Raw genomic sequence first — 9,762 nt, forward strand, 5'->3', positions numbered from 1 at the left:
TAAAAGTTGCCTAGAATACTATTACATGAAATGACTCAATAAATTAACATCTTTTTTTTCCAGAGTTACTTTTTTTGTTTTTTTTTTCCTATGCCAAATCCTGTCAGTTCTATCTGCTAAACAGTGTTTAAGGTCCATTCATGTTTTCTTTCTTTTCCCATACCACTAGTCTAAGCCACTTTAGTCTCTGACTTTGCTTGGATTGTTACAGTTGCTTCCTAAATTACTTTATCTACATGCAGTCTGGCCTATCCTTGTTGCCCAGTTTTTTTTTAATAAATTAATTTTTATTGGTGTTCAATTTACCAACATACAGAATAACACCCAGTGCTCATCCCGTCAAGTGTCCCCCTCAGTGCCCGTCACCCATTCACCCCCACCCCTCGACCTCCTCCCCCTCCACCACCCCTAGTTCGTTTCCCAGAGTTAGGAGTCTTTATGTTCTGTGTCCCTTTCTGGTATTTCCCACACATTTCTTCTCCCTTCCCTTATATTCCCTTTCACTATTATTCATATTTGTTGCCCAGTTTTTGTTTTTACCATCATATGCTTCTCATGAGAGACCACACGATTTCTTCCACAAAACATTTACTTATTTCAGTCCCCTACCTAATATTCTTTGGTGACTTTCAATTGACCTTGGAATAAAATCCCCAAAGCCTCTGCATGATGTAGTTGATGACTCCATCTCCAGCTTCAGCCTTGCCCATCTTTCATCCTTTATGATCTGTACATAGTGTATTTGTGCCATTTTCTTTCCTCTAGATCTTTGGTAAAATATTGCCTTGGGCGGATTGCCTTGCCTGTATTGCCTATATTTGCTTGTTTAAATCTTCTTTATTCAAGTTTTCATTCAAATGCTTTCCGGGTGGGAGTGGTTTTTTCCTCCCATCGAAGTCCTAATCAGGCCCAACCCTGCTTTGCTCACAGGATCAGATGAGATTGGGTGTGTTCAGGGTGATATGGCTGTAGATGGAGTGGTTATTTCCTAACTACCAGATATGGTGCCCATCACATGGTGAGTGCTGTTCATATTTGTTGTGCTAAATTTGTGTTTTCATTACATCCTACTATGTAGACTGATTGTTACAGATATTTATCCCAAGAACCATTAACAGATCCAAGAAGAAAGATGAGATAAAGAGTGACACACTCTTTGTAATTGGATCATTTAATTATCATTTGCAATTTTAAAATAACATGACTCAGGTTGTGTAATATGAATTTTACAGATGGAGAAAATCATCACTCAAGTTATTTGGCAATGAAATGGTCATTATGTTGTTTTATGAAGCTTTCGTGTGGGAAGAAAAACACTTCTTGCTTGATAAATCACCCATCCATGTAGCCTAGACATAGTTCTAATAGTTTAATAGCGATTGTTGGAATGGGTTGTACCAGCATTGTCTGATTCAGCGATTCTCAATACCTGGTTGGGGTGGAGAGTGAGGGGAGCTGACTGAGATTTTAATATTAAGCAAAAGGGATGTAGAATAAAAAAAAGTTGAAGAAATTTTTTCTAGAACACACGGAGGGATTTTGAAAACTTATATAGAGCCATTGGAGACTCTCATATACATGTGTGACATATGTCACAGAGGGATAAATACTGAGTGAGATCATAATAAGTTCTCAGTCTTTTTGCAATATTCACATCCCAGTAACTATGTTCCAGGTGATGGAATATGAAAAGAATCAATATTTTCTTCCCTCTTCTCATCACCCTATACTCCATTGTGGACTATGTAGACAAGGACAGTACCTTCGTGATGGCAAACACATAAGGAAGGAGCCTAGATCCTGAGACCTTTACAGAGAAAAGCAGCATTGTTAGACTTTTTATTGTGAGAAATAGCTGTTGAAAACACTCTAATTTTGAGGCACTCCATTTTGTCTATTGAACTGATGTCCTAATTAGACAAATGGTCCCTGAAAATAGCAATACATTTTATTTTTATTTTTTTAAATAGCAATACATTTTAAATAGTTTTGTTGTGATACTAGGAAAGGAGCAGCAGAAGACAACCAGCTATGAAGAACTACAACCAATTTCCTAAGCAAAAGGCACCTACATGAGTTTCCTAATCTCACAGTCCAATGGAAAAATAAAAATCTGTTTCTTAGTAATTTATACATCCTTACATTTTAGAGGTACTTCATATGTTTAGAAAATAATGATCCTTCTCTTTATCTAGATGGTTGCTTCTTTCTTTCTATTTTTTTCTCTCTTTGAGTGTCTTTTAAATATTGGTGATTGACATAGCTGGAAGGACAGAAATGGTCAGAACTGAAAATTAATTTCTTAAATATTTGCCTTATAAAGATCTTTCAGTTTTATAATGAAAACAGAATTTCTTTTTCTAGGATAGTGCAAAAGGGGTGCATATCGAATGAATGCTGGTAGTAGTAATGAATAGTCCTGCTCTGCTCATTTAGAACTCTGAGAATCAGGGAGATGTCCCTTGTCTTGGTAGTTTTGGACAAGAGTATTTTCATTGTCTATTGTTCCACAATAAATCACAACAAATCTTAGTTGTTAAAATAACCAGCTCTCAGGATATCACATGAGCTAGCAGTTAGATCTATGCTGGGTCTGCAATCATCTGAAGACTTAACTGGGGTTGGAGGGTCCATTGCCTACAGGGGTCACTCACATGGCTGGCAAGTTAGTGTTTTACATTGTGCAGGACCCTTACTTCCTCTCCATGTGGATTTTTTTTTTTTACATAGTTAAATGTTCTTAGGGAAAGACAACTGGCTTTCCCAAAACAAGCAATCTAAGAGAGCAAGGTGGAGCAAGGTGCTTTTTAGGACCTGGTCTCAGATTTCCTAGACCAACACTTCTGCTATATTCTGTTGGTTACACCTGACCTGACTCAGTGTGGGAGGGTATTAGGAAAAGAAAAAAAAAAAGCACAAAGTGATTGAGATGGAATCCCAGACCTGAATTCATCTTTAGCCCTGATGTATGTTGGATGGTAGAAGGATTTTTCTTTTTTAAAAAATCTAATAAAGCATCAAACTTGATACTTTATTAGATTTGATCTTGAAAGACATCACCAATAGTAAGACTGTTTTATTCTTAAGAATCTATAAACAGAACTACAAGGAGCAATAATTGCACTCCTGGATGGAGCTAGGAATGAAGGTTTTCTGAAGGCTGGAACATCATTCAGGTGGATTGTAGGGCAATCTGGCACGGAAAGTACAGAATTAAGACTGCACTATCCAATGGATCCTTATCAGCTACTAAAAGGACTGTGTTTCTGGTAATGGATTCTGACTATATTGTCCTTCACCCACTGACTTTATGGAACAAATTTGTGTGTACTCTCTTTTGCTACTTAGGTTCTGGTGTGAAATTTGTCCTATTAATATTCTCACATGCAACAAGCTTTATCACAGACTCATAAGTCATAGTGCCATAAGGTCAGGGGTCAATTTGCTGGGCTTCTTCACCCAATTTCAAACAGAGGAGCTCTACTTGTGTCTGTTTTTTATACTCTAGCTATGCATAGGAGGTTTTTTGATAAAATGATTTTATTGCTGAAAGGGCTAGGAAAATACTAATCTACAGCATCATTTTAAATAGCTTCATCCTGTGTGTAGGTAAAAATTATGAAGACAGTTTTCTTTCTTTTCTTTTAAAGATTTTATTTATGTATTTGACACAGACAGCAAGAGAGCACAAGCAAAGGGAGAGGCAGAGGGAGAGGGAGAAGCAGGTTCCCTGTTGAGCAAGAAGCCCAATGTAGGGATTTATCCCAGGACCCCGGGATCTTGACCTACGTTGAAGGCAGATGTTTAACTGACTGAGCCACCCAGGTGTCCCTGAAGATAATTTTCTATTTTAAATATTTAGGTGGTTTCTTAACTTCTCTATTATAAACGTCGTGATAAACAATATCACATGGTTAATATGAGTACTATTTGCACTCATCCATAATTGTTAATTTCATTTCTAGAAGCAGAATTCTTGGACTGAATTAAATACTTTTATATTTTAAAATAATATTTCCAAATTATCCTTTAGAAAGTTTGCACTAATTTGTACTGTCGCTAGAAATATTTGAATATTGGGTTCTTCATGCTCTGCCCAATGCCAAATATTATCATTAGCAAAATCTTTCAAATTTTGATTTTGTATAATTTTCAAATTACAGTTCAAGTTGAATATTTTTTGTTTCTTATTCATCATGTATGTCCTAATGATAGGGCCTTCTTCCTTTGCATAGGTGTCAAGAAAAGAATCTGTAATGAAGGAACTTTTTATTGATAGTTTGTGCCTTCTAAGGAAAATATATCTTAAGGAGGGTCCTTTCTTCAGTAAGGGGATGCTGAATACAATGATATAAATGGGAGAAATCAAGACTACATGCCTCACTCTTTAAAAAGAGGCATAATGAAATAATGAGACAGGTGGTAGAAGAAGAGGTGGTTAGGAAAGGAAAGTGATAAGGAAGGTTGGGTTGATAGAAAAGATGACTTGAAAAGTGTGATCAGGAGGTTGGGGGACAGAAAAGACAAGTGATCAGTACACAGGGAGAAAGTTTGGAGATAGCAATGCTTAAAGGCATAGGGTGATAAAATATTCCTGGTCTACCCGGACAGTTCTGGAATATGAATATTGATCTAAGGAAATTATTCACGTGTCTTTGTTTAGATGATAGTTATTTCTTATAGAGTTTTTAAAATGAGTATTTACAAAATAGCTTGTGACATATTTAGGCATGTTTCCCACACAATCTTCAGTAAGATACTTTATAAAATTAAACAATAAAAATTATTTATTTTTTTGGGATCCATTTCTTGGTGTGTGTGCATGTACTTCCATTCTTAATATGTTGAGGTGATTCCAAATTTGGGATGTATGAAATGACAGCATTTTGCTTCAATGAAGGCATAGACTGTACATGGATAGTCTTGATGGCCTTTGATGATCTAGGTCTACTCACTCTTCCAGCCTTATTATCTCCAGCCATATTTCTGTGTATGCCTCAAGTGCTCTACCCATTTTGAACTTCATAAATTTTCCCAGACTTTGTTATTTTATGAGTTTTTTTAAATGTCCTATTAGAAATTCCTTCTGTCTCTTGTTTGCCTAGTGAACTTTTTAAGTTCCAGATCAGGGCTCCATTTCTTGGCATTCTTCCCTGTGATAGTAGTGCTTTCCTTTATTACAGCACTTATACATTGTTCAGTTGATTTGCTGGACTCTGGCCTCCTGAATGGTGCAATTATATCTTGTGTATATCTATCTCCTCTGAATATCATGCCTTGCACAGAGTTAATTCAAAAAATACTTACTGAGTGCTGACTGTGTACTAAGCACTGTACTGTGCACTGGTTATAGATGAATCAAATACAAGATAACTCAAGGCAGCCCAGAATCCAATTAAAGAGAAAAATGTGTCTGTCCATTAATTACAAAGTGCCAAATTGGTAGAAGTTTCTATGAAACAAGGGGCAGAGGTAACACAGAGGGAAGAGTGATTAATTCTGAGGAGGTCAGGAAGACCTACAAGTTATTCTTGGGTTGGTTTTGAAATATTTATAGAAACTCAGCAAGTAAGGGAAATGGTTGCAGAATGCATGTGTGTAGTCACTGGGAGTTAAAGCAATGAGTGGGTTTGGAAATTCTAGGCAGTTTAGTAAATAAGGGATGTGTTCTCACTCAACGTACATACAGTTATGATACTCTTTTATCAGAGAGACAACAAAAATAATTGTGATTAAAGGAAACATTGTGAGCAGAAGCTTTAAGGGAAAGATTGGGTGTATTAAGACGATGGTGATTCAATAAGCATTCTTTTTCCCTCTTTCTCTTTCTCTGTAATTTCTTCTGTTTACCTGCTTCAGACTTGATTCTTATTTTCTTTCTCCTGGGATGTCTTACTCCTCCATTTGTCTAGTGTGAGTATGGCTTAGGCAGGAAGGAATAGACAGACACCTGGACAGATGGGCATGAAAGACAGGAAATATGTGACAAAATTGCAACATCTGCCCTTTATCTTTGGATAAATGTCCCCTTTTTAAGATTTTATTAATTTATTCATGAAAGACACAGAGAGGCAGAGACATAGGCATAGGAGAAGCAGGCTCCATGCAGGGAGCCCGATGTGGGACTTGATCCCAGGACTCCAGGATCACACCCTGAGCCAAAGGCAGATGCCCAACCACTGAGCCACACAGGCATCCCTGGTTGGCCCCTTTCAAACTGTTTCTTTGGGTTTAAAAATTATCTTCTTTGACAGAAGTCCAGGGTGGTAAAGATTAGATATCATTCCATTAGGCAAAGGAAGAAACAAGTTCTCAAAAGTCACCTTGAAAGGCAGCATTATGTAAACACAAATAATGCAGACCCTGGAACTAACTTTCCTGAGTTCAAATCCTGATTCTGCTCCCTACTAGCTGTGTGACCATAAGTAACTTACATAATTTGACTTATGACATCAATATCTACCTCACAAGATTGTTAAGAAAAAAAGGAGGTAATTCCTATAAAGTCCTTAGAATAGTGACTAAAATCGATGAAGACTCAATAAATATTTGCTACCGACTAGAATTTTATCTCAAACTGGTACTTTTATGTTTTTTGAATTCAAACACACAGATTCAAAAGAAATTTACTTATTTTTCCTCTAATAAATTATTCCAGATGGCTGGCATTTTCTATTAACACATTTTATAACCAATTTCTGTAAGCATAATAACGAAATGCATATAAAGATCCAACTTGTAGACATGCATAAGCCACACAGGGTAAATATCTGGCTCGACTTTCAAAGTCTTTCATAACCCAAACCCTTCATACCAATCTAGCTTTATTTCTATTTTATTCTTCAGCTTGTTTACACTTCCTTCTATAACTCCTCGATAAATAACAATCACATTATTTTTGGATTATTTTCTTCTCTCAGTAACTTTTGAGAACATTACATATACTTATTATAAAATAATGAACATGTACACCTGTACTAAGAGAGTATGTACATTGTAAATTATATTAAAATTTTAAAAAGAATGACAAAAATAATTTTCTCTTAGTGGATCATTTTATACGCAACTCATTTTGGGAAAAAAAAAACAATATTGGCTCAGGCTGTATATAAACATGTCCAGTGATAAAGAGGTGAGTCCTCAGTGAGTTGGTCTCTTCTGTTGATGGACAGCCCTAAGTTGTTTGGAAGTAATTGCTTTGATTGATCTGAAAAAAATATCTAAAGTTAACAGCTATTTACCATGTATTCATGGCCCTGACCTTGGTGCTTTAGCCACATTATTTCTATTTTCATAATATCGGAAAGCCAGATACCTTTCCCTGTATAATACTCCTTCCCCCCAATTATAGATGTAGCCATTGAATAGAAATAACTTGCTCAGTAGAAATCATTGCTTATCCTTTTGTTTCAGTACTCATTTCTGGATATGATATGAAATGAAATGGAAGTCTTATCCCTCTACTGGGACTTTTATCTTCCACATGCCCCTTATAGTTAGTTCTATGCACAGTGTCCTATGTTTTCAGGTTTAGCTTTTGTTCAAACTATCCCTGAATTTGAATGTCCTCTTTCCTTTCTCCTTCTTCTCTTTCTGTTCCCGATTCTTTTAGTATGGGTTAATCCCACCTTCTCTATAAAGCCACTGCTTATCTTCTGCACAGTGCCCTGGCCCTTTGGTGAAAGAGGAATACGTGAGATCTATACCATATAATTTAAATTTTAATATTAAATTTATCGTCATTGCTTGCCTAAATAGCTTCTAATTGGTTTATAAATTACTTTCTGGTGCAGACCATGCTTTCTAATTCTGTATTCTCCCTATACAAGGCATAGTTTTAGGGATTATAGACTTCATTTATATTTTAAGATTTTTTCTATTTATTTCTGCTCCTGTTTTGCAGACATGCAAAAATTAAGCAAAACATGAGAAAGAATAAATAATGAAGAATCACAGAAGGAAAAGTTTCTATTTATTTCAAAGTTAGCTCTTGCTGGATAGCTCCATATATTCCTTTCGCTGTGTGATCAGTCTTAATCTTAGTTTCCATATCTAGTCCTAAGGGTCCTCATTAGGGTTACCTTCTAGTTCTTTTTCTCTTTAGCTACTTTTTCATATTATCTCTAAGACCTTTCTTTATCATGTGTACAGTTTATTATTTACATTTCTTCAGTGCCCAGACCAGTTATAAGTTATTGGTTACAGAGGATGGAGAGGTCCCTGAGACTTGGGATGATCTCTAAAGTCATTGAAAGAATGATCTTGATTTGGACCTTAGTGGTAGTTGGAAGAGAAGGAGAGGTGTCTTTCTTATAAAGTTCTTGATTAGGAATGGAATTCTGGGGGGAAGCCTTTGATCAGTCTGTTAATGTAGCGAAGAGGCATAAAACAATAGTAGTGGGTAGGGGTTAGATTGTATGCCCCCTTTTGAGATTTTTTTTGTATTTTCTATGCGGAATGTTACTAACAATGAAGTGGCATATAAAATATTGAGTTAAGTATATTAAGATGAGGTATTACCAAAGATAGATTAGATAAGGTAGAGGGCAAATCTGAGAGCTCTGCTGCACATCATCTGCTTCTTCAGCAGTGTCCAGTCCCTCTTTTGAAGCTGTTGATTTTAATAGTTTTAGGTCAGTCACAGGTGACTAATTTCCAAGATTGGTTTCAACAAACATTCTCTTCTTTTTAAAAGCTGAACTAGGATCTTTTTTCCAACTTCTAGTTGAATAATTGTTTTTATTTTTGTTTTACTTATCACACCTTTATATACGCTATACATTTTATACTTCTTTCAAAAAGCCTTTAAAGCAGATATGTAGAGAAACAGAGTCATAGCATGACCAAATTACTTTCACAAAATTACCTAATTGGAGACTCATGCGGCTACAATCCAATTCTCCTGCTTACCAGTTTAGGTATTTATAATGCTTTCTAGATTTTAAAGGAAAGTCAGTCTTTCAGTTCAGCTGGAGGTGGCATGAGGGAGATTCCACAACACATAGAAATACAATTTTTAGGGACATAGAGTAGTTCCTGCAGTAATCTATTCAGGGTGGAACGGACGTGTCACTTCACTTGAGTAAACTGGTTCCCACTGCAGGACTTGCATGACAATAAAGGAAGATTGCTGCTAACAAAGAAATAGCTTTCATCCATCACCAGGGGAGTGAATGCGACCCTTCTCAGATGAGCTACTGATTTTCCCCTTCCATCATCCATCTCACTAATGGTGGATACCAAGATGTTTCAGCAGATGCAGTGAGATTGGGAGATTATTAGGGATAGCTTGTCCCTTTGCCTTTCTGAAAATTTGAAAGGTCAAATGAGGAGATGTTGACAATCTGGTGTGATAAAATATATACTTGGTGGAGAACATTTAGTTTTTGAAAGCAGAGATTCTTTTTCTACCCTGCTCATTAGTCTCTGCCTGGACCAAATTTCTTAAGTCATACTTTTACAAAAATGTTTGCTTAAAGACAGGAGGTCCCTGTAAGGAAGGTGATCTGTTACCAGACTATGATAGCTACAAAAGTCCCACAATAGCCAGAGTGGATTCCTTTGACCTGTATTAATCTTTTTTTTTTTTTTAACCTAGAAAAGCTATTTTCCGGTGCAGTGATCAGATATAAACACATATTGTAAATATTTCTGATGAGCTTAAACTGGAAGATATTAAATTAAGAGTGATATTCACACTGTTAAGAATAAAGTTACTGTTCTCTGGATTGATACAGCCTTTCAGATCAAATGGTGTTCCCC

Source organism: Nyctereutes procyonoides, unplaced genomic scaffold (assembly GCF_905146905.1).
Source record: "Nyctereutes procyonoides isolate TBG_1078 unplaced genomic scaffold, NYPRO_anot_genome, whole genome shotgun sequence".
In the NCBI taxonomy this organism is placed as follows: domain Eukaryota; kingdom Metazoa; phylum Chordata; class Mammalia; order Carnivora; family Canidae; genus Nyctereutes; species Nyctereutes procyonoides.